Raw genomic sequence first — 22059 nt, forward strand, 5'->3', positions numbered from 1 at the left:
TCATGCTGACACAACTGTATTTCTGTGTTATATTGACTAACCTATGGTACATACTATTTATTATAAATTACTATAAATTGCACATTGCACATTTAGACAGAGACATAACGTAAAGATTTTTACTCCTCATGTATATGAAGGATGTAAGTAATAAAGTCAGTTCAGTTCAATTCAAAAACAGAAACTGCTTGGATATTGTTACGCATGGGGACATAAGTATTTTGCTGTCACAACTTGAACCAGATATTTCAACTCTTGCTAAAAACCATCAAGCTCAAAGATAACATTGATATTGAAGATGTTGTACAGCGCACAGGTACTGTGTAAGCTAGGTTTAAAGACAAATAAAAATTTAAAGCAGAATCATTTTTTCTCATGTTAGCTTATATAAGATATGTTTTTACACTATGGGGGTGCTGGAAAGTATGTTGTGCCTAAGAGGGGTATTGGCAAGTTGGTACGGGCCATCAGAGAGGCAAAGCGTGCACATGCCCAGCGAATCCACAGCCACTTCCAGGACAGCGGAGACACGCGGCGCATGTGGAAGGGCTTTCACCAACTACAGGACAACATCACCTGACTGTGCGGGTGATGCCTCCCTCCCAGATGCGCTGAACAACTTCTACACTCGGTTTGAGGCGGATAATGATGTGGCGGCAAGGAAGATCACCCCTCCTCCAAATGACCAGGTGCTATGTCTTACCATGGTCGATGTGAGGAGAACCCTGCGCAGGGTCAACCCACGGAAGGCTGCTGGACCAGACAATATTCCTGGCAGAGTGCTTAGAGGATGTGCAGACCAGCTAGCAGATATTCTCACTGACATCTTCAACATCTCCCTGAGCAGCGCCGTCATTCCTATGTGCTTCAAGGCCGCCACCATCGTCCCAATGCGGAAGAAGTCTTCAGTGTCCTGTCTGAATGATTACCGTCCCGTTGCACTCACATCCATCATCATGAAGTGTTTTGAGAGGCTTGTCATGAGGCACATCCAGGCCCTGCTGCCCCCTCACTGGACCCCCTGCAGTTCGCATATCGTCCCAACCATTCAACAGACGATGCCATTGCCCTCACCCTCCATCTGGCCTTAACCCACCTGGACAAAAAAGACACCTAACCCACCTGAACAAAAAAGACACATACGTTTGAATGCTGTTCATAGACTTCATTTCAGCATTCAACACAATCATTCCTCAGAAACTGATTGGAAAGCTGAGCCTACTGGGCCTGAACACCTCCCTCTGCAACTGGATCCTAGACTTGCTGACTGGGAGACCTCAGTCAGTCCGGATTGGAAGCAGCATCTCCAACACCGTCACACTGAGCACGGGGCCCCCCGGGGCTGTGTGCTCAGTCCATTGCTGTTCACTGCTGACCTATGACTGTGCTGCAACACACAGCTCAAACCACATCATCAAGTTCGCCGATGACACGACCGTGGTGGGTGTCATCAGCAAGAAGGATGAGTCAGCATATAGAGCGGAGGTGCAGCGGCTAATGGACTGGTGCAGAGCCAACAACCTGTCTCTGAATATAAACAAAAGAGATGGTTGTTGACTTCAGGAGGACACGGAGCGACCACTCTCCGCTGAACATCGACGACTCCTCCGTAGAGATCGTTAAGAGCACCAGATTTCTTGGTGTTCACCTGGCGGAGATTCTCACCTGGTCCCTCAATACCACCTCCATAGCAAAGAAAGCCCAGCAGTGTCTCTACTTTCTGCGAAGGCTGAGAAAAGTCCATCTCCCACCTCCCATCCTCACCACATTCTACAAAGGTTGTATTGAGAGCATCCTGAGCAGCTGCATCACAACCTGGTTCGGAAATTGCACCATCTTAGATCGCAAGACCCTGCAGTAGATAGTGAGGTCAGCTTAGAAGATCATCTCTTCCCGCCATCACAGACATTTACACCACACGCTGCATCCGCAAAGGAAGTAGCATTATGAAGGACCACACACCCCTCATATAAACCCTTCTCCTGCCATCTGGAAAAAGGCACCGAAGCATTCGGGCTGTCATGACCAGACTATGTAACAGTTTCTTCCGCCAAGCCATCAGACTCCTCAATACCCAGAGCCTGGCTTGACACCAACCTACTATACCCTCTACTGTGCCTACCGTCTTGTTTATTAATTATTATTTATTGTAGTGCCTGCACTGTTTTGTGCACTTTATGCAGTCCTGGATAGGTCTGTAGTCTAGTGTAGTTTTTGTTTTTTTCTTACGTAGTTCAGTGTAGTTTTTGTATTGTTTCATGTAGCACCATGGTCCTGGAAAATGTTGTCTCATTTTTACTATGTTCTGTACCAGCAGTTTATGGTTGAAATGACAATAAAAAGTGACGACTTGACTTGACTTGAAGGTGCTTTATGGGGATGTTGGCAAGTATGAACATGCTTTACTGGGGCATTGGGCTAAAAAAGGTTGGGGAAACACTGAGTTAGGATAACGAGCCATTAATAGATACGTGGTTGTCTTAAAAGGAAATTAGTTTTTTTAATGTTTTGTTCTTTGTCTGCTAAATTGAATACATTCAGGCAACTAATTTAACTTGTTTAATAGCTGATGTCCTTCGGTGTAGAGGTGGCTACAAATTGCAGCTCAGTTCCATAGGTACTGAGGAGCTGTTTGAGGTATGTTGATAGGATGGAAGCAGACCCTTTTCCTTGTTTTGGACTTGAAACATTTTATGTAGGTGAAATTATTTTTGTTTTAAATTTTAAATTATTTTAAATGTATTTGATGCTAACATCATCATCTTAAGTTGAGGAGACCAAACTGAGGTTGGCAATAATTCTGCTATTGACGGGTCCTCTGAGACCTTTCACTCATGTGTTGCTTCCAAAGGGATGCATTCCCCCTTGATCTTTTCTGTTTTCTGTTATTCCATATTTGAAATCTGTTAAATCAAACTTTTTCCCACTTGTGATGATGGCTATTTCTCTCGGTCCACATGCTACCTGACCCACTGTTTCCAGAAACAAAGTGCTATTACCAGAAAGCACATTTTCTGACAAATAGATTTTTTTGGTTGTTTTAAGAGATGGAATCAAAACTTTATCTTCCTGGCTAAGTAGCTTTTAGTTGCTGCATTAAGACATTGTTGAGTAGTTAAAAATTTGAAGTGGGGCATTGTTGCGGTGAAGCAAATCTGTAAATTACTGGACCTTTCTCTTTCTACTCACTGTCATTTCATTAGGACACTAACTAAAATTGAGAGAAGTATGTGAAGAAAAGTTATTGGATGTTTTTAAGAATGGTAGGCTGAGGGTGAAAGATTAATGGGATAGGAGGTAATTTGAAAAGTCAGATGAAGTAATGATCTTATTGAGTGATCAAACATTGTACTTGGTCCCTGTTTTCTGTTGGAGCCCTATACCTTTGGGTATCTATAGATCAGTTTCTTTTCCCATGAGATATGATGAAATCTCCTGGCAAACCTCATCAAGCCAGGCTTGTTACTTTCTGGTGAGAAAGCCAAGATTCTCTTGCTGGGTGAAACTTGTGGTAGAGATTAGGGCAGTTCAATACTAGTTCTGATTGAGATGCAGAAGAGCTAAGTCTGGACCAGCACCATGCTGCTAGCTGTGTTAATTTCCCAAAAGATCCTGAACCTGGCACAGAGCCTTCCACATGTACTGATTTTTGTACAGCTACCAGGTTGCCATAGAATCTGACTGGATTAGTATATCTTTATGAGCAAATAGTATTTTGTCTGCTGTGGAATAGACATTGGTTACAGAAATTGGAATACAGTGTCCTTATTGACCTGGCTGGTGGCGTAGTGGCATCAGCGCCAGACTTTCAGGATGAAAGGTCCCGAGTTGGAAAACAGCCAGCCGGCTCCCCTACATGCTTTCCATCCGTGCTGGGTTACGAGCTGGTGATCTCTTTGGAAACTCACCCGGCAGAAGGCAATGACAAACCACAACTGTAAACTTGCCTCGTACGCGGTTCCTCACTCCGTCAGAGAGGCGTGGAGGGAAATTGTCTGCTAACTGGAGAAACTCCGGATGTGACGTACCTTTCCTTTTTTCCCTACATTAATATCTGAAGTAGTGTGTCCAGCAATGTTTCAGTTAATTGTCCAGTTGTGAGTTAAGAATATTGAATGGAGATTCTGCAGGGAGCGCTCATGGAGTGAGGTCGTCTCTCTGGCTTCGCTCCATTCCCGTTATCCTTTTTAACCTATGATCTCCTTGATTTAATCAACTTTAAGTACACCAGAAGACTTACTTTATCTCTCTGACTTACTGATTAATTGATTTCCTTTTGTCAACTGCATCTTTTGAGCTTAAAGAAATGAGTACGAGATCTAAAACCAAAGATGGGAAAGACGCTGATGGGAACGGAGGAAAGAAGAAAGGTGACTCTAAACATACGGAATTAACTTACGAAGTTATGATGAAGTGTTTGGAAGAAATGTTTGAGCAGCATCGGATAAAATTATCTGAAAGTTTAACTGCTCAATTGGAACAACATCGTCAAAGCCTCAATGAAGATTTAAAATCAATCACGGATTCTTTGAAATCCCTGAATTCTGATGTTCAAAAACACGATGCAAAAATTTCTGAGCTGGATACTAAATCTCAGAAGACAGATACCAAAGTTGAGATCTTAGAGAAGGATCTAGCTTCGACTACTAAACAGCTCCAACAACTTAAATCCAAAGTTATTGATCTTGAGAATCGATCGAGAAGACAAAATTTACGTTTAATTGGCTTACCCGAGGACGTTGAGGTTGGAGATCCTGTAATATTCTTTGCTCAACTTTTAAAGGATTCGTTCGGTTCAGTTTTTCCCAACGATTCTCCATTACTCGACCGCGCCCATCGTATACCGTGGGTAAAGTCGGCAGCGGCTGTTTCCAAACCCAGACCAGTTATTCTTCGTTTCCATTATGTTAATGTTAAAGAACAACTTCTCCAGATCGCTCGTTGACAAGGGATGATCAAGTATCATCAGCATTCCTTCAGGATAGTTCAAGACTACAGTCCTGAAGTGATGAAGGAACGACTGTCTTTTAAACCTTTAATGTTGGAATGCTATCAAAAAAAATCTCAAACTGACACTACTGTACCCTTCACGACTCAGAATCTCTCTTCCCGATGGAAATTGTCATGTCTTCCATTCTACAACTGCTGCTCGAAGCTTTTTGGATGATAACTTCCCATCTGATACAGACACCCTCTCTTAATTTGTGTCTGGTGCTTCCAGCACCAATTTTTTTTCTCTCTGGTGTTTTTCTTCAAAATAAACCTTCTACTACTGTGCGATGAAGGTTTTTTATAAGTCTAAGATTTTTGTACTTTGTTTATTACTATAGTGATTATTCTATAACTTATATAGAATATTTATCTCCTGTGAATAACATCATTTTCCCTTCGTTAACCTTTTGTTTTAACTTATCCTTTTTCATTATTACTAATGATCCGATCCGACGGTCATTTGTAGTTATATGTTTCCTATTTTTGATTTTCGCATAATTAAAATGGCGACTTGTCTTTCTTTTTCTATAATCTCCTTTTTTTTGGGACGCCATGTTCTTATGCTTCTTCTTCCCATAATCCATTTTTCTTATTTTGGAAGCGATTTTTTTATTTACTCGCTTATAATTAACTAATTATATGTACTGATACTGTTTTTTTTATTTTATATATTTTAGTAATTTTTACTATGTAGACTAATTTACAATACTGTTTATTTTTCACATATATTAGTCTTTGGGAGGTCACTTATTTAACATATATTTTTGGAGTTGCCCCCTGCAGAAATGGGGTTAAAGTTAGTATTAGTGCTTTTTTCCAGCCTTCTCTGGCTTAGTTCGGGGTTCTACTTGGGGTTGGGGGAGGGGGATGTCTTTTTCTTTTCTAATTTTTTCTATTGGGCTGATTCAGAACTACAAAGATGTCCGCAGTGTCGAGATTTCCGGTTCCTCTCTAATCATGCATTCCTCTTCTGATTTCATGAGCTCACATTATGGTTAACCCCTTACTTACCAAAGGGTTAATTTTTAGTTATGGCTCATACTATTAATTTTGTCTCTTGGAATACAAATGGTTTAAACCATCCAATAAAATGGAAAAAGATTTTCAAAGTGTTCCAAAGACTGAATGCTCATATTATTTTTGCACAAGAGACTCATGTAAGGAAAGAGGACAATCAACGCTTCTTTAAGTTTTGGAAAGAAAAACAATACCATTCAAATGCTCAAGCCAAAATTAAAGGCGTTTCAATTTTTATTGATCCCTCAATTACATTTATTCATCAAGACATTATTTCAGATCCTAACGGCAGATTTCTGTTAATTACTGGGGTACTTTTTAATAAAAAGGTTGCTATGGTTAATGTTTACACTCCGAATGTGGATTATCCTGAATCCTTTAAACACTTACTCACTTCCTTTCCTAATTTAAATGAGTATATGTTGATAATGGGCGGTGATTTTAATTTATGTTTGAATCCCATGCTGGACAGATCCATAGGTAGTCCGGCTTTACCGAATAAGTCGGCTACTATTATTAACTCTTTTATGTTGGATTCTGGGATTTCAGAAATTTGGAGATTTCTACATCCAAATGATAAGGAATTCTCCTTTTTTTCTCATGTACATCGTTCTTTTTCCCATATTGATTATTTTCTGATTGACTCTCGTTTGATTCCATATGTAGTTGATTGTAATTATGACATTATTGCTATTTCAGATCATGTTCCAATGAAACTTTCCATCAAGCTAATGGATATCTTTTGTACTAGCAGACAATGGCGATTTAACCCTATTTTGCTTCAAGATCAGGACTCTGTCAAATTTGTAAAGGAGCAGATTGATTTCTTCTTTTCAACTAATACTATGGAAGAAGTTTCCAACGGAACTGTTTGGGACGCCTTTAAAGCTTATATCCGTGGTCAAATTATTTCCTATTCGGCTGGTTTGAAAAGACGTATTAACAATGAAATACTTCTGTTGGTTGATAAAATTAAAGAAGTCGATAAAAAGTATGCTATTTCTCCCAGTAAGGAGCTGTACAAACACAGAGTTGAACTCCAATTGGAACATAGCTTATTATTAACATCCTCGATTGAAAATCAATTAATGAGAACTAGAAGTGATTTTTATATTCATAGCGATAAATCGGGTAAATTACTGGCTAAGCAATTGAAATTTGATTCGGCTAAACGTCAAATTACTAAGATTCGTAAACAGGATGATACTTTCACAGTTGATCATGTTGGGATAAACCAAACCTTTCAAGAATTTTATACCTCTTTATATCACTCTGATTTTCCTCATGATTCTAATTTCATGCATGATTTTTTAAGTAAATTGAGTTTTCCGAAACTATCACCCGAAGATTGCCTAACATTAGAAACTTCCATTTCAGAGGAAGAAATAATAACTGCAATCTCATCATTGAATTCCGGTAAAGCACCCGGTCCGGATGGGTTTACAGTGGAATTTAAAAAATTTTTTTCCTCCATTCTTTCTTCTAAATTGTCTAGAATATTCAAGGAAGCAATCAGCTTAGGTAAATTACCACAATTGTTTTATGAAGCCTCTATTTCCTTAATTCTTAAAAAGAATAAAGATCCTACTGATTGTGCATCATACAGACCGATATCTCTTCTGAATGTAGACTCTAAAATTTTTTCAAAAATTCTAGCAACTAGACTGGAGAAGGTGTTACCTCAAATTATTTCTATGGATCAAACCGGATTTATTAAAAATTGCTATTCATCCTTTAATATTAGGAGGTTAATGAATATTGTTTATACCCTCTCATTTACTACCCCGGAATGTATTATCTCATTAGATGCCGAGAAAGCCTTTGACAGAGTTGAATGGCCTTATTTATTTAATGTTCTTGAGAAATTTAATTTTAATTTGACATTTATATCTTGGATTAAATTGTTATATTACTCCCCGGTAGCCTCGGTTTGTACAAATAATTATAGATCTCCTTTTTTTCCTCTTTTTTGTGGTACTAGGCAAGGTTGCCCTCTTAGTCCTTTACTATTTAATATTGCTCTTGAATCTTTAACAATTGCTATTCGTGACTCGCCAAATATTGTTGGTATTACCCGTGGAAATGAAATACATAAATTATCATTATATGCAGATGATTTGTTGTTATACATCTCTAACCCGGAGAAGTCAATTCCTGCTATCCTAGATCTGTTAGCTCAATTTAGTAACTTCTCTGGTTACAAATTGAATCTTAGTAAGAGTGAATTATTCCCTTTAAATAAGCATGTACCTATTTATGGACGTTTACCATTTAAATTGGTTACTGATTCATTTATATATTTAGGGATAACAATTACGAAAAAGTATAAAGATTTATTTAAAGCCAATTTTTTACCTTTAATTGATCAGATTAAACTTTTATTTACCAAATGGTCCCCAATCTCTTTGTCTTTGATTGGTCGGATTAATGCTATTAAGATGATCATTTTGCCTAAATTTTTGTATATATTCCAATCGGTTCCAATTTTTATCCCAAAATCTTTTTTTGATAACGTAGATTCAAAAATTTCCTCTTATATTTGGCAGAATAAAAATCCTAGGTTAGGTAAAAGGTATCTACAGAAATCTAAGAAGGAGGGGGGGCTCGCCCTCCCGAATTTTAGATTCTATTATTGGGCAATTAATATTCGATATTTAAAATTCTGGTTACAAGATTTGGACGCATCTTTAAACCCTCATTGGGTAAATCTTGAATCTAATTCATTACAAGGGTTCTCCTTGGGTTCGGTTTTAGGAACTTTACTTCCTTTTACTTCTTTTAAATCATATAAACAAATGAACAACCTAATAGTTAAGCATACTTTACGTGTATGGTTTCAATTCCGAAGATTTTTTGGGTTTAATCAATTTATTCTAGCAAGTCCTATTATATCAAATTTTCTTTTTCAACCTTCTACGATGGATCAAGCTTACTTTGATTGGAAAACCAAAGGTATAATATCTTTTCGCGATTTATTCTTGGATAACTGTTTTATGTCTTTTGATCAACTCTCTAATAAATGTAACTTAACCAGATCTCACTTTTTTAGATATCTATTGATTAGAAACTTTTTAATTACTGTCTCTCCTAATTTTCCACATCCATATCCAATGGACACTTTGGAAAAAATCTTAGATTTAAATCTCTCTCAGAAAAGTGTAGTAGCAATTATATATAATATAATTATGAATCTATGTCCTGATGCTTCTAATAAAATCAAAGCTGACTGGGAAAGAGAACTTGAGATTATTATACCGACTGGGAATGGGAAAAAATTCTTCAGTTGGTGAATTCATCCTCTGTATGTGCTAAACATTTATTTGTTACAGTTTAAAGCAGTGCACAGGGCTCACATGTCCAAAGATAAACTATCTCGTTATTACTCTTATATTAATCCAATATGTGACAGATGCCATTCCGAGATAGTTTCTTTAACCCACATGTTCTGGTCATGTCCCTTGTTGGAGAAATATTGGAAAGATATTTTCGATATTATTTCAACGGTCCTAAATATAGACTTACAACCTCATCCAATTACTGCTATCTTTGGACTACCAATGATAGACTTAAATAATTTAACCTCTTCATCACGAAGGATGATTGCATTTCTTACTTTAATAGCTAGAAGGTCCATTTTGTTGAATTGGAAAGAGATCAACCCTCCTACTGTATTTCATTGGTTTTCACAAACTATGGTGTGTTTGAATTTGGAGAAAATTAGAAGTGCAGTTTATGACCCTTCTATTAAGTTTGAAAAAACTTGGAGGCCATTCATTCAGCATTTTCATTTGATGTAATTTGATCATTTCCAAACTTGTTTTATCTCCCTGTACTGTTGTTGGAGGGGATTGGAGTCATCGACACTAAGGTTTTCTTCTTTTCCATTTTTAAGTTTTTAGTTTTGCCCAAGTCTTTTAGGTTAGTTGATTAATTTTGTTTTTCTTTGGGGATGGGTTTTTTTTTGTTTTGTTTTTTTTTCTTTTTCATTTTTTTTCCCAGTTTTTTTTTATTTTGTATTATCCGTGGTTAGTTCTACATGTTTGGGAGCTTTGTTAATTTCCACTACTTGGTTTTGCAATTAATTTTTTTAAGTGTAACATTACATCTCCTTCTATTTGTATTATGGCTATGTTCTGTTTCTGTATTTTGAAATTAATAAAAAGATTGAAAAAGAAAAAGAAAGAATATTGAATAGCTTGGCACAGTACGGCCCTTTGGCCCACCACGTCTTCAACAACGCTGATTCCAATCGAACTAATTACATTTGTCTGCACATGGTCCATATTCCTCTATTCACTTGCTTATTCATGTGGCTGAGTGCCTCTTAAACATCGCTATCATACCTGCTTCTATCACCATCCCAAGTAATATGTCCAGGCACCTATCACGCAGTCTTTAAAATAAATAGTCATCTTTTACCGTCTCCCTTAACCTTTCCCCCTTTCACTTTAAACTTATGCTCTCTAATTTGACATTTCCACTGTGACAAAAGGACTCTGACTATCTACCTTTGGGTCTCATCAGGTCACCCCCTAGCCTCTGCTACTCCAGAGATAAAAAATCAAAATTTGTCCAACTTCTCTTTATGGTTAATAAACTCAATTCCAGGCAAACCTCTTCTGTATCTTTCTTCAAAGCCTCCGCATCTTTCCTATAGTGTGGTAGACTTGCACACAGTACTCCAAATGTGGCACGAACATAGCATGCCCACAGTGTTCAGCAGAACAACACAAACATAACAGCAGCAGAGTAGGCCCCTTTCTCACCCTCTGACACACATAGTTAGGCCTCCAATTCCAGGACAGCCCACCTCTGTTCCTTCTACCTTCAGTCAATGGCCCAGACTTTCAGACGTGCAGACGTCAGGCTTCGAACCTCCAGTTCCTGGCCCAGACTTGCAGTCATCGCCCCTCTGACTTCTGAACAAGTCATCCTAAGGGCTTTGACCTTTGGGCCTTGACCTTCAGACTAGCTGACTTCGGTCTTCAACCTTTGGGCTTCACTCTCTGCACTTAATTCTTTGACTTCAACCCCTGGAATATTAAGCCCGGGTCTCATTGATCATTGGACTTAGATCTTCGGGCCTTCACCATTGGACTCACACGGATCTCCAACCCTCAGACTTGCTGACCTGGTGGCGGGGAGGGAGTAAGGTAGTCACTGGTCCTCATGCCTCCTGTCTTCATGGACCTCCAACCTTGGGACTTGCCAGCCTAGAGATTGCTGGTCTCTGTCCTCATTGCCTGCACACCTGACCTCTAATATCGCTAGCCTTTGACAATAAAGTGTTTGACCTAGATTCTTCATTTATTGCCCTGACCTCTAACTTCTTTATCTCTGTCCCTAACACTAACCTGATCCCAAACTCCCTAGTTTGTCCCCAAAACCTTTCCACTGAACCTAACAAATAACTGTGAGCCATGACCTCAATAGACATCATAGCTTGTTGTCATCATGATTTAAGTTCAATTTTTTAACAATTTCACATTGCAAATGTGTGAAAAACACACTTGCCTGATGTAAAAGTAAACTGTATTGTGTCTGTGCAGAACTTTTAAAGGTATATTTTCTGCAACTCTATTAACTAGAAATGATATAACAGCAATATTTAATGACGTTTATCCTTGGCCTTTGATTCTTTGCCTACCCCTTCCACTTTACAACTGTGAAGCAGGGTGTTGTCTTTTTATACCTAATGTAAATCAGCCAGAGAGGAAAATCAGGACCTTGGCAGCTGATTTCTCTGCGTGAGTAATTGCTTGAGTCATAAGTCTGGTGACTTAAAATGTAAACGTGTCCGAGAAGTAAACTCAGTGGGAAAATCTTTTTTTAAAAGATTCAACTTGTAATACCAAATTGTTGGTGTCTTCGAACATTTTAAACTTGTAACCAGGACACAACTGTCATTTGGATCAAAAAAATTAAGTGTGCCATAATGAATCCAAAAAAGATAATTTTAATTAAGTGCCCACTATTTTCAACAAACCTTCTCAAGTTCAAGTTCATTGTCATCTGACTGTACATATATACAAACAAACAAAAGGTTTCTCTGGACCATGGTGCATTCACAAAGCATATACAGTGACTTGTAAAAGTATTCAGCCCCCAACCCTTCCTTTGTTCACATAAATGAGTATACAACTAGGGATTTTGATCAATTTAACTGAGAATTTTTAGTTGTGAATCACATGTTCTTTTTTCACAGTAGAGCCCAAAAAACAGGCAAAATTGTAAAGCATTAAAACTAAAAATTAAAAAACTGTAATGTCCTAAGTACCTTTGATCAGTGCTTAGTTGAACCACTTCTCACAGCTATTACAGCCAGTACTCTTGTTAGATAAGTCTCGATTAGCTTTACACAATGGAGCAAGATTTGCCCATTCCTCCTTGTAAAATTGTTCAAACTGTGCCAGCATGTAAATGTAAATGCAATTGCGAAGAAAGCACGACAACACCTCTACCTTCTTCGGAGTCTGCAGAGATTCAGCATGACATCTAAAACTTTGACGAACTTCTATAGACGTGTAGTGGGGAGAGTGTATTGACTGGCTGCATCATGGCCTGGTATGGAACCATCAATGCCTTTGAATGAAAAATCCTACAAAAGGTAATGGATTCGGCCCAGTACATCATGGGTAAAGCCCTCCCAACAATTGAGCGCTGTTATAGGAAAGCAGCATCAATTATCAGAGATCCTTACCACCTAAAGCATGCTTTTTTTTTCTCATTGCTGCTATCAGATAGAAGGTACAAGAGCTTCAGGACTCGCACCACCAGGTTCAGAAATAGTTACTACCCCTCAACCATTAGGCTTTTGAACAAAAAGGGGCTAACTGCACTCATTTGCCCATCCTTTGAGATATTCTCACAACCAATGATCTCACTTTAAGGACTCTTTATCTTGTTATTTCATGTTCTCATTATTTATTGCTATTTATTTATATTTATATTTATATTTACACATTTTGTTGTCTTCTGCACTCTGGTCGATCTTTCATTGATCCTGTTATTGTTACAATTCTATAGATTTGCTGAGTATGCCCGTAGGAAAATTAATCTCAGTGTTGTATGTGATGACATACATGTACTCTGATAATAAAGTTTACTCTGATAATAAAGTTTACTTTGAACTTTGGTTAGATGGACAACAATCTTGAGGTCTTGCCAGAGACGTTCGATTGGATTAAGGTCAGGACTCTTACTAGGCCACTCAAGGACATTAATTTTCTTCTTTTGAAGCCGCCTCAGGCAGTGTGTTTTGGGTCATTATCCTGCTGTAAGACGGACTTCCTTCCCAGTTTAAGCTTTCTGGCAGAGGCTAGCTGATTTTTATCCAGGATCTCTCTGTATATTAGCAGCATTCATCTTCCTGTCAATCTTGACCAGATTTCCAGTCCTTGCTGCTGAAAGCATCCCCATGGCATGATACTAAGTCCACTATACTTCACAGTGGGAATGGTGATACCTGGCTGATGCACAGTATTAGATTTACAGTATAGTTTAGTTTTATCTAAACTAAATATTTGGATATTTAGTTATCTAAATATCTAACATTTAGATACTGCTAAATGTTGAGGCCAAAAAGTTCCACTTCGCATCTAACCACAAGACCACCTTCCACATCTTTACAGTATCTTCTAAGTGACCATTTGCAAAGTCTTTATGGGCAAGGATATGTTTTTTTCATAAGCCAGGGCTTCTTCCTTGCCACTCTTCTATAAATACCCATTTTGTGCAAGGCCTATTATTGTGGAGCCATGAACTTCAGCTCCAGTTGCAGCCACTGATTTCTGTAGCTCACTCGGAGTGACTTGGGGTCACAGTAGCCTTTCTTATGTACCATTCTTCAGTGGCAACAAAGTTTAGAGGGGAAGTGGAGCTAGGCAGTGTGGCTGTAGTTTCATACTTTTTCCACTTTTTCACGATGGACTACATTGAGCACCTAAGTATGTTCAGTGCCTTTGAGATGGTCTTGTGCCCTTCCCCACATTTGTGCTTCTCTATCATTTTGCTGACTTGCCCTGAATGCTCTTTTGTCGTCTTTTCAGTTTGGTCCATTGAAAATCTATCATATTGTTGGACCTTACAGAGAGGGGGGTATTTATTCAGGTGATCCTCCAATTTTCTACATCAACAAATTGGGTGAGTCGGTAAGGTAATAAACAGTATTCCACCTGAGGAAAGTTAGCGTAGTAAATAAAAAGGAGATGAATACTTTTTCATCCTCACAATTTTAGTTCTTAATTTTTTTTGTAATTTGTTGACAGGTTTTAGAGTTTTACTTTTGATTTGACATGATGCACAATGTTTTGTAGATTAGCTGAAAAAAATCTTCAAAATATTCAATACGTTTTAAATTTAGAAAATGAGAATGTATGTAGTGCGTAGCACAGGTAAACTATAAACAATAAATAGTTTGTTGTTTCGGTGACGAGACCTCAGTGGAGGCAGGGTATTCATTAGTCTCACATCCTGAAGGAAGAAGCTGTTACCCTGTCTGGCACTCCTAGTCCTGATGCTCCTGTACCTCCTTCCTGATGGTAGTGGGTCTAAGACATTATGCGATGGGTGGCAGGTATCCTCAGCAATACTTAGGGCCCTTCGTATACAACGCCCCTGATAAATGTCACAAATGGCGGGGGAGGGGGAGATCCTGGTGATCTTCTCGATGGTTTTTACTATACTTTGTAGGATTTAGCGGTTCGAGGCCTTGCAGCCTCTGTACCACACAATGATGCAGCCAGACAGGACATTCGATGCTGCTCCTAGAGAAAATTGTTGGAATGGGAGCAGGGAGCCTTGCATGCCTCAGTCTCCTCAGAAAGTGTAGATACTGCTGTACCTTCTTGATGAATGAGGAGGTCTTGTGGATCCAGATTAGCTCATCTGTTATGTGTACAGGTTTCCCCCACCATCGGGGTAGAGCGTTCCTATGAAACGATTCGTAAGCCGGAATGTCATAAAGTGAAGAAGCAATTACCATTTATTTTTATGGGAAAAATTTGTGAGCGTTCACAAACCCAAAAAATAACCTACCAAATCATGCCAAATAACACATAAAACCTAAAATAACGGTAACATATAGTAAAAGCAGGAATGATATGATAAATACACAGCCTATATAAGGTAGAAATACTTTTCTACAATCATTGCCGCGCTGTTCTCCGTAGCAAAAATCTCACATAAGCGCTCTTGGCAGAAACACGGTGCAAGCGCTCTCAGCAGAAACACTCTCTCCAGTAACCTTTAAGCTATGAAGCTGCCAAATCATACCAAATAACACATAAAAATACATAGCCTATATAAAGTAGAAATGTATGTACAGTGTAGTATCACTTACCGGAATCGGGAAGACAGCGCTGAGCACACTGGTGATGGTGTGTTAGGCTGAGTCGTTGGAGGATTGGGTGGTGCAGTGGTCCCCAACCTCCAGGCCGCCGACCAATACCGATCCGCGAAGCATGCAGTGGTACAGCAGTAGCCAGGACGCACCCAGCACATCTTTAAGAAAAAAGCCGAAATAAACAAGCTAATTAATTAGGTGCCGTCCGGCATGTAAATGTAGGCTGAGATCAGAGGCGACACCATCGGCAATCGCCTCTGATCTGGGCCGACATTACAAATGAATTAGGTGCGTCCTAATTAATTAGGACGCACCTAATTAATTAGCTTGTTTATTTCAGCTTTTTTCTTAAAGATGTGTTGGGTGCGTCCTGGCTACCGCTGCATTCTCTGCGGCAATGTATCGGTCCGCGGCACAGGGGTTGGGGTGGTGGGACACTGGGGTGTCATCTCATCGTCGTCTGTTTCCATCAGGGGAGGCAGGTCATTTTCTTCTGTCTGCTTGCCTCGATGTTGAAGGTCTAGGTTCGTCGTCTGCTGTGGCTGATGTGGAAGGCTTGAAAAATGACAGTATGCTTGACTGCTTAGCCTCGTGCATTTTTCTATCATACAGTTCTTTGTAAGCACTCAAACCATCCTGCAAATATACCCTAAACCTCTGTACTCTTTCAAAATTAAAGTCGTATTTTTCTGCAATCATTGCAGCGAAAATCTCACGCAGTTGCTTCACGTTCAGCTCCTGGATGACTTCACTTTCGGTCTGTTCGCTACTGCATTGGGTTTTGATTGTTATCCTTTCCTCTTCCAATTGCATCAGCTCTTCATCTATCAGTTCTTGGTCATGGGATGCCAAAACCTCTTCAACATCATCTTCGTCAACTTCCACAAGCCAAACTCATTTTGTCCTTATTTCGTTCACCACGATCGAAATGCTTAATTATGTCTAGTTTTATGCTAAGTGTAACACCCTTACGAGCTCTTTTAGGCTTTTCTGATACCTTAGAACTCATCTTGCTAACAGCTGCTCACAGGCACGTGTTTAGTAATGCCGGCTAGAATGCAGTTCCGGGGGAGGAGTTTGGCTGCTCGGGGCGCGCGCTGCTTTTCTCGTGCGCTGCCTTTTTTCGTAACAGTGAAAACACCTTCTGTTGGCGAAAACAGGTAACTAATGTAGGTCTTTCGTAACAGCGAGGTTTCATAAAGCGAACGTTCGAAAAGCAGGGGACACCTGTACACCAAAGAACTTTGTGCTCTTCACTCTCCACAGCAATGGAGAGTGGTTGACCTGTGCCTTCCTGAAGACCTCAATTATCTCTTTTGTCTTGTCCATGTTGAGACTCAGGTTGTTGTTGTCACATCATTTGACAAGCTTTCCTACCTTCTCGCTGTATCTCCCATGATGACAACTCATCAGTGTTGTCTCGTTAGTGAACTTGATGATGTGGTTTGAGTTGGATCTGGCAATGAAGTCATCATTGTGCATAAACTTTATTTGAAATAATATGTTGGAGAATTTTTTTTTGTGCTGACTTAAATTGGATGTCACTGTTGGGGAGCTGAAGTACTGAAAGGGAGAAAGATTAAGGTTATCATTGGTCCAAGTTAACAATCATTGAATCTTCCAACACAATTAATCTAAATGCTCTTGTCTCAGCTATCAGAAAACAAATAATTTGCATTTAAATGGTTCACTATTTATAATTTTTTTTTCCATTACAGATAACTTCATTGGGTTTTAATGCACTAGCCTTTTGTTTGTAAAAAGGCCTGAATACCGTATATTGATTAAGCCGACCAGTAGTGTAGTGGCATCAGCATTGGACTTTGAGGCAAAGAGTCTGGTTTTGAATCTGGTTGTCTCTCTGCACGCTTTCCATCCATGCTGGGTTGAGCATCAAGCTAGCAACTCTCCCTCATTAAAAAAAAACAGACAAATGCTAAGGAAACGGGACATATTGCTGCCCGTTGCACCACAAGGAGTGAAAAGGAACAACAACCGTATATAAATTACATGAATGTTAGGTTCAAAAGAACTCTGTTTCTGTCTCCACTGATGCTGCAGACTCTGCCGTGTATTTTCATCATTCTCTTTAATTTGCATTCCCAGCAACAGCAGTATTTTGCTTTTGTCACTGCAGTAAAACATCTGTTATTCAGCGTTAGCTATTAATCAATGCACATGTTAGCCAAGGGTCCACCTGACCACTTCCTTGGTACTGTAGGGTCAGTGAAGCTGCTTGCCATGAAATGCTGGCTGATAGGGCATGGTGTATGTAAAATGCCAGATAACAAAGATTAGCTTTTATTTGTCACATGTACATCAAAACATATAATAAAATGTGTGATTTTGTGTCAATGACCAACACAGTCCAAAGATATGCTGAGTAGTCTGTAAGTGTCACCAAGCTTCTGGTGCCAACATAGAATGTCTACAACATGTCAGTCCTAACCTGTATGTCTTTGGAATATGTGAGGAAACCAAAGCACCCAGAGGAAACCCACTTGATCATGGGCAGAACATATAACCTCCTTGCAGACAACAGTGGAAATTGAATTGCAAATCGTAATCGCTGGGGCTGTAAAGCATCACCCTAACTGTTATGCTACTTTGCTGCCCTTTGCAGTGGGAATTTGAAATTCCAATCACTGTATGCTGACACTGTAAAGTGTTGTGCAAGCCCCTATGCTACCATGCTGCCCTTTAAACAAAGCATTTATTGTACTGTAGTGTCTATGACTGTGACATTCTGTATATATCATTTACTGAGATGGTAGTAAATCAGATTTAATCATGCATGCTGTGAATATTACTGCACTGAATTAAAATTCTGTGGGTTAACATGAATTCCAAGTCTCTCGGAGGATTAATATTGAAAGGCATTTGAAGTAACATTTAGCCAGATCATATAAAAACCCGCTTACAAGTTGTAGTACTTCTATTCGCGATAAAGTCTCAACCTGCACCAACAGAAAGGGTGCATTAAGAATAGAAACACAGAAATGTACTGATCAGAAAATTGACTTCTATATCTTAAAGTGAAATTAGTTGAGGAAATAAATTTGGGATGAGTGGACCAGAGAAATCAGAACAAGGTAAACATGAAAGGTGGCAGAACACAGCGTTCAATAATATTGAATGGAATCTACCAAATAAAGGCCCAAAGTTTACATAAAATCATAAGATATAGGAGTAGAAGTAGGCCATTTGGCCCATTAAGACTGCTCCACCATTCAATCGTGGCCGATTTGTTTTTCTCTCAACTCCATTCAAATCAAGAACTCCTCGATCTCTGCCTTAAATCTACCTAATGACTTGACCTCCACAGCTTCTGTGGTGACGTATTCCACCGATTCACCTCCCGCTGGCTGAAGAAATTCCTCTTCATCTCAGTTTAAAAAGGATGTTCCTTTTTTTCTCCCTGAAGTTGTGTCCTCAGATCCCAGTCTCCAATAATAATGGAAACCTCCTCTCCATGTCCACTCTATCCAGGTTTTTTGGTATTTGCTAGGTTTCAGTGAGCTTTCACCCCACTGAACTCCAAACATAGGCCCAGAAACAATGAACTCTCCTCATACGTTAAGACTTCTACTCCTGAGATTATTCCTGTGAATCTCCTTTCATAACCTTGAAAGACCTCTGTATTCAGGTAAAACTCCACTACTTGATGTGTTGACTTGAGATTTCTTGGTGAACCTTAACTTTCATACCAGTTAATAAACTAAGACAAAAGCACCAAGCTTAATGAGAATTAGCTTTGGGTTTATTGTCAGTGTCTTAAGGCCTGAAGTTGTTTTGAGACAGTCTGGGGAAGGGAAGAAGCTGTTCTTAAAATCTTGAGTGTTAGTCTTCAGGCTCCTGTTCCTCTTTCAACCCTCCATCTTAGTAATGAGAAAAGGGCAAGTCCCAGATGGTGAGGGTCGTTAGGAATGGATGTGATGCAGCCTTCATAAGGCACTTGCCTCTTGATGTCTTTGATGGTCGGTAGCCTCTTGTGATCTTGTGCATTGGAGCCTCCATACCAGGCTGTGAATCAACCAGTCGGAATACTCTCTACCATGCATCAAGAGTTAAGACTTCCAGATTGTTTCATGTTATTTCCTGTACACAAGTATAAAGGAGAATGAAATAATTGTTAATCCGGATCCGATGCAGTGCACAAAATAGCACAAATAGTAAAGAACACAATAATAAAAAAAACACAATAAATATAAATTTTATATATTGATAGTATTTCCATAAAATGATGTTAGGATGTACATAGGTGACTGACAGGAAATAATAAAGTAATGGTGGAGTTAGTGAGTGGAGATGTTGATCAGCCTTTACTCTTGGGGAAAGGAACTATTTTTGAGTCTGGTGGTCCTCGTACAGATGCTACATAGGTTCCTCCCTGATGGGAGATAGACAAACAGACCATGATCAGGGTGTGTGAGATTCTTCATGATGTTACTGACCCTTTTCCATCACCTTTCTGTATAAATGTTCTTGAATTTGAATTTATTTAAATCTTACATCTGTCCCACGATGTGAAGGAGTAAAAATCTTTGTGTTATGACTCTGTTGCAGTGTATAGACATGTGAATTTATAAATCTAATGGCTTGTAGAAAGAAGCTGTCCCATAGCCTGTTGGTCCTGGCCTTAATGTTGTGAGCAACACACATCAAAGTTGCTGGTGAACGCAGCAGGCCAGGCAGCATCTCTAGGAAGAGTTACAGTCAACGTTTCAGGCCGAGACCCTTCGTCAGGACTAACTGAAGGAAGAGTTAGTAAGAGATTTGTTAATGTTGTGATACTGTTTGCCAGATGGAAGCAGCTGGAACAGTTTGTGGTTGAGGTGACTGGTGCTCCTGATGGTTTTCAAGGCCTTCTTTACACACCTGTTGCTCTAAATGTCCTCAAGGGAGGGAAGTTCACATCCAAAGATGTGCTGGGGGCTGTGTACCACTCTCTGCAGTGCCCAGCGATCAAGGTTGTAGTTCCCATACCAGGCGGTGATACAGTCGGTCAGGGTGCTCTCAGTGGTGCCCCTATAGAAGGTCTTTAGGATTTGGGGGCTCATGCCGAACTTCTTCAGTCGCCTGATGGTGGGTAAGCTGGTGCTGGTGATGTGTCAGGCAGTTTTGAGTACTTGTTGTAGAGTCTTTCTGTCCACTGCAGAGCAGTTTCTGTACCAAACAGTGATGTAGCTTGTCAGGATGTAATCTACTGTGCATCTGTAGAATAACTTGTGTGTGGAAGTGCAAAGTCCAGCTCTCTTCAGCCTCCTCAGAAAGGAGAGGTGTTGGTACATCAATGTATATCTGGTGACATACCAAATCTCCTCAAACTCCTGATGAAATAGAGCCATTAGTATGCCTTCTTCATAATTGTATCAGTGTGTTGGGTTCAAGAGAGATCCTCTGAGATGTTGACACCCAAAATATTGCATCAAAAAGAGATTTTTGAGGTCAAATCAGAAACTGTTAGTCATAGTCATAGTCATACTTTATTGATCCGGCAGTCTCTGTGGAATGAGACACATCGACAAGTGGTGTTGCCATAAGAAAGCAGCATCCATCACCAAAGATCTCCATCTTACAGGCCACACACTCTTCTCACTGCTCTGAACTGATTCCAGCACCTATGGGCTCACTTTCAAGGCTCTGCAACTTGTGTCCTCAGTACTACTTTAGTTATTTTAAATGCACACAATGTGTCTTCTTTCACACCATTGGTTGTTTGTCCGTCTTTGTGTACAGTTTTTCATTGCCTCTATTATAGTTCTTTGTTCTACTGTAAATTCCAGCAAGAAAATGAAACTCAAGGTAGTATAAGTTGGCATAAATGCACTTTGATATTAAATGGATTTTGAACTTGGAAGAGTTCTTGTTCTAGGTGGAGGATTATTAGTCAGAACTTCAGTGTTTTGTTTTTCAGTCAAAATCAGATGAAGTTTTGATTTAATCTGCTACCCATGTTGGCTTCCAAAATCTAAAGTCATGCCTTCTGTCAAGTAGCAAAATATGTAGAAAATGAAAATTCTATTAAATTTTCTGTTTTGATTGAACTTCTGGCTTAGAAGTGGGCCACAGCTTACTGTACCATCTGGAACAATAATAAGGAAATGCATACTTTGCAATTAAATTACAGTCACTTGGGTTTGTGTAGTATACCACTCTTTTTTAATAACCATGTATCACGATAGCCCAAATGTGTTGATGTCTAATTAATCACATTTGGAAAATGATTTTGATGAAGTGCAAGTGGTTTGATAGTAACCAGCTATTTGTATTTATCAGAAATGAATCCCAGTATTTATTGGAATTTTGTTTCATGCAGAGATGTAGTGTATTAATTTTTGTGCAGTTGTTCTTTAGCTGTTATATAGAACGTTGAAAAGTATTGAGAAACTAAACTGTTTGGCATGGTAGAAGTGACCAGTGAAGACCAAACACCATCCACTGCATCACATGTATTTGCAATCTGAGGTTGTTTCATCATCTAAAAAAAGATTGTAAATAGGAGATAAAGGTTCCAAATTGCTAGGAGCAAAACCTACCAAGTAGTCATAAGACTTTGAGAATTTCATTTAGAAATACTTTGCTTTGTCCAGATTGCAAGAAAAGCGTACACCTTGTGATCAAAGACTATTGAGTCATTGAAGATTTATGTAGATTATTTGCTTCCTTGTCAATGTGGCCAAAGTATTTAGGTTCCATTAGAGTTT

The 22059-nt window shown here is 39.2% G+C and overlaps 1 protein-coding gene across 2 annotated transcripts in view; it reads left to right on the top strand.

Annotated features, from left to right (window-relative positions):
* The window catches only part of spag9b (sperm associated antigen 9b), a 300349-nt gene that overhangs the window by 19532 nt on the left and 258758 nt on the right, over window positions 1–22059 (top strand). The gene's annotated exons all lie outside the window — the stretch shown is intronic.

The sequence above is a fragment of the Mobula hypostoma genome, chromosome 22 (assembly GCF_963921235.1).
Source record: "Mobula hypostoma chromosome 22, sMobHyp1.1, whole genome shotgun sequence".
NCBI lineage: Eukaryota > Metazoa > Chordata > Chondrichthyes > Myliobatiformes > Myliobatidae > Mobula > Mobula hypostoma.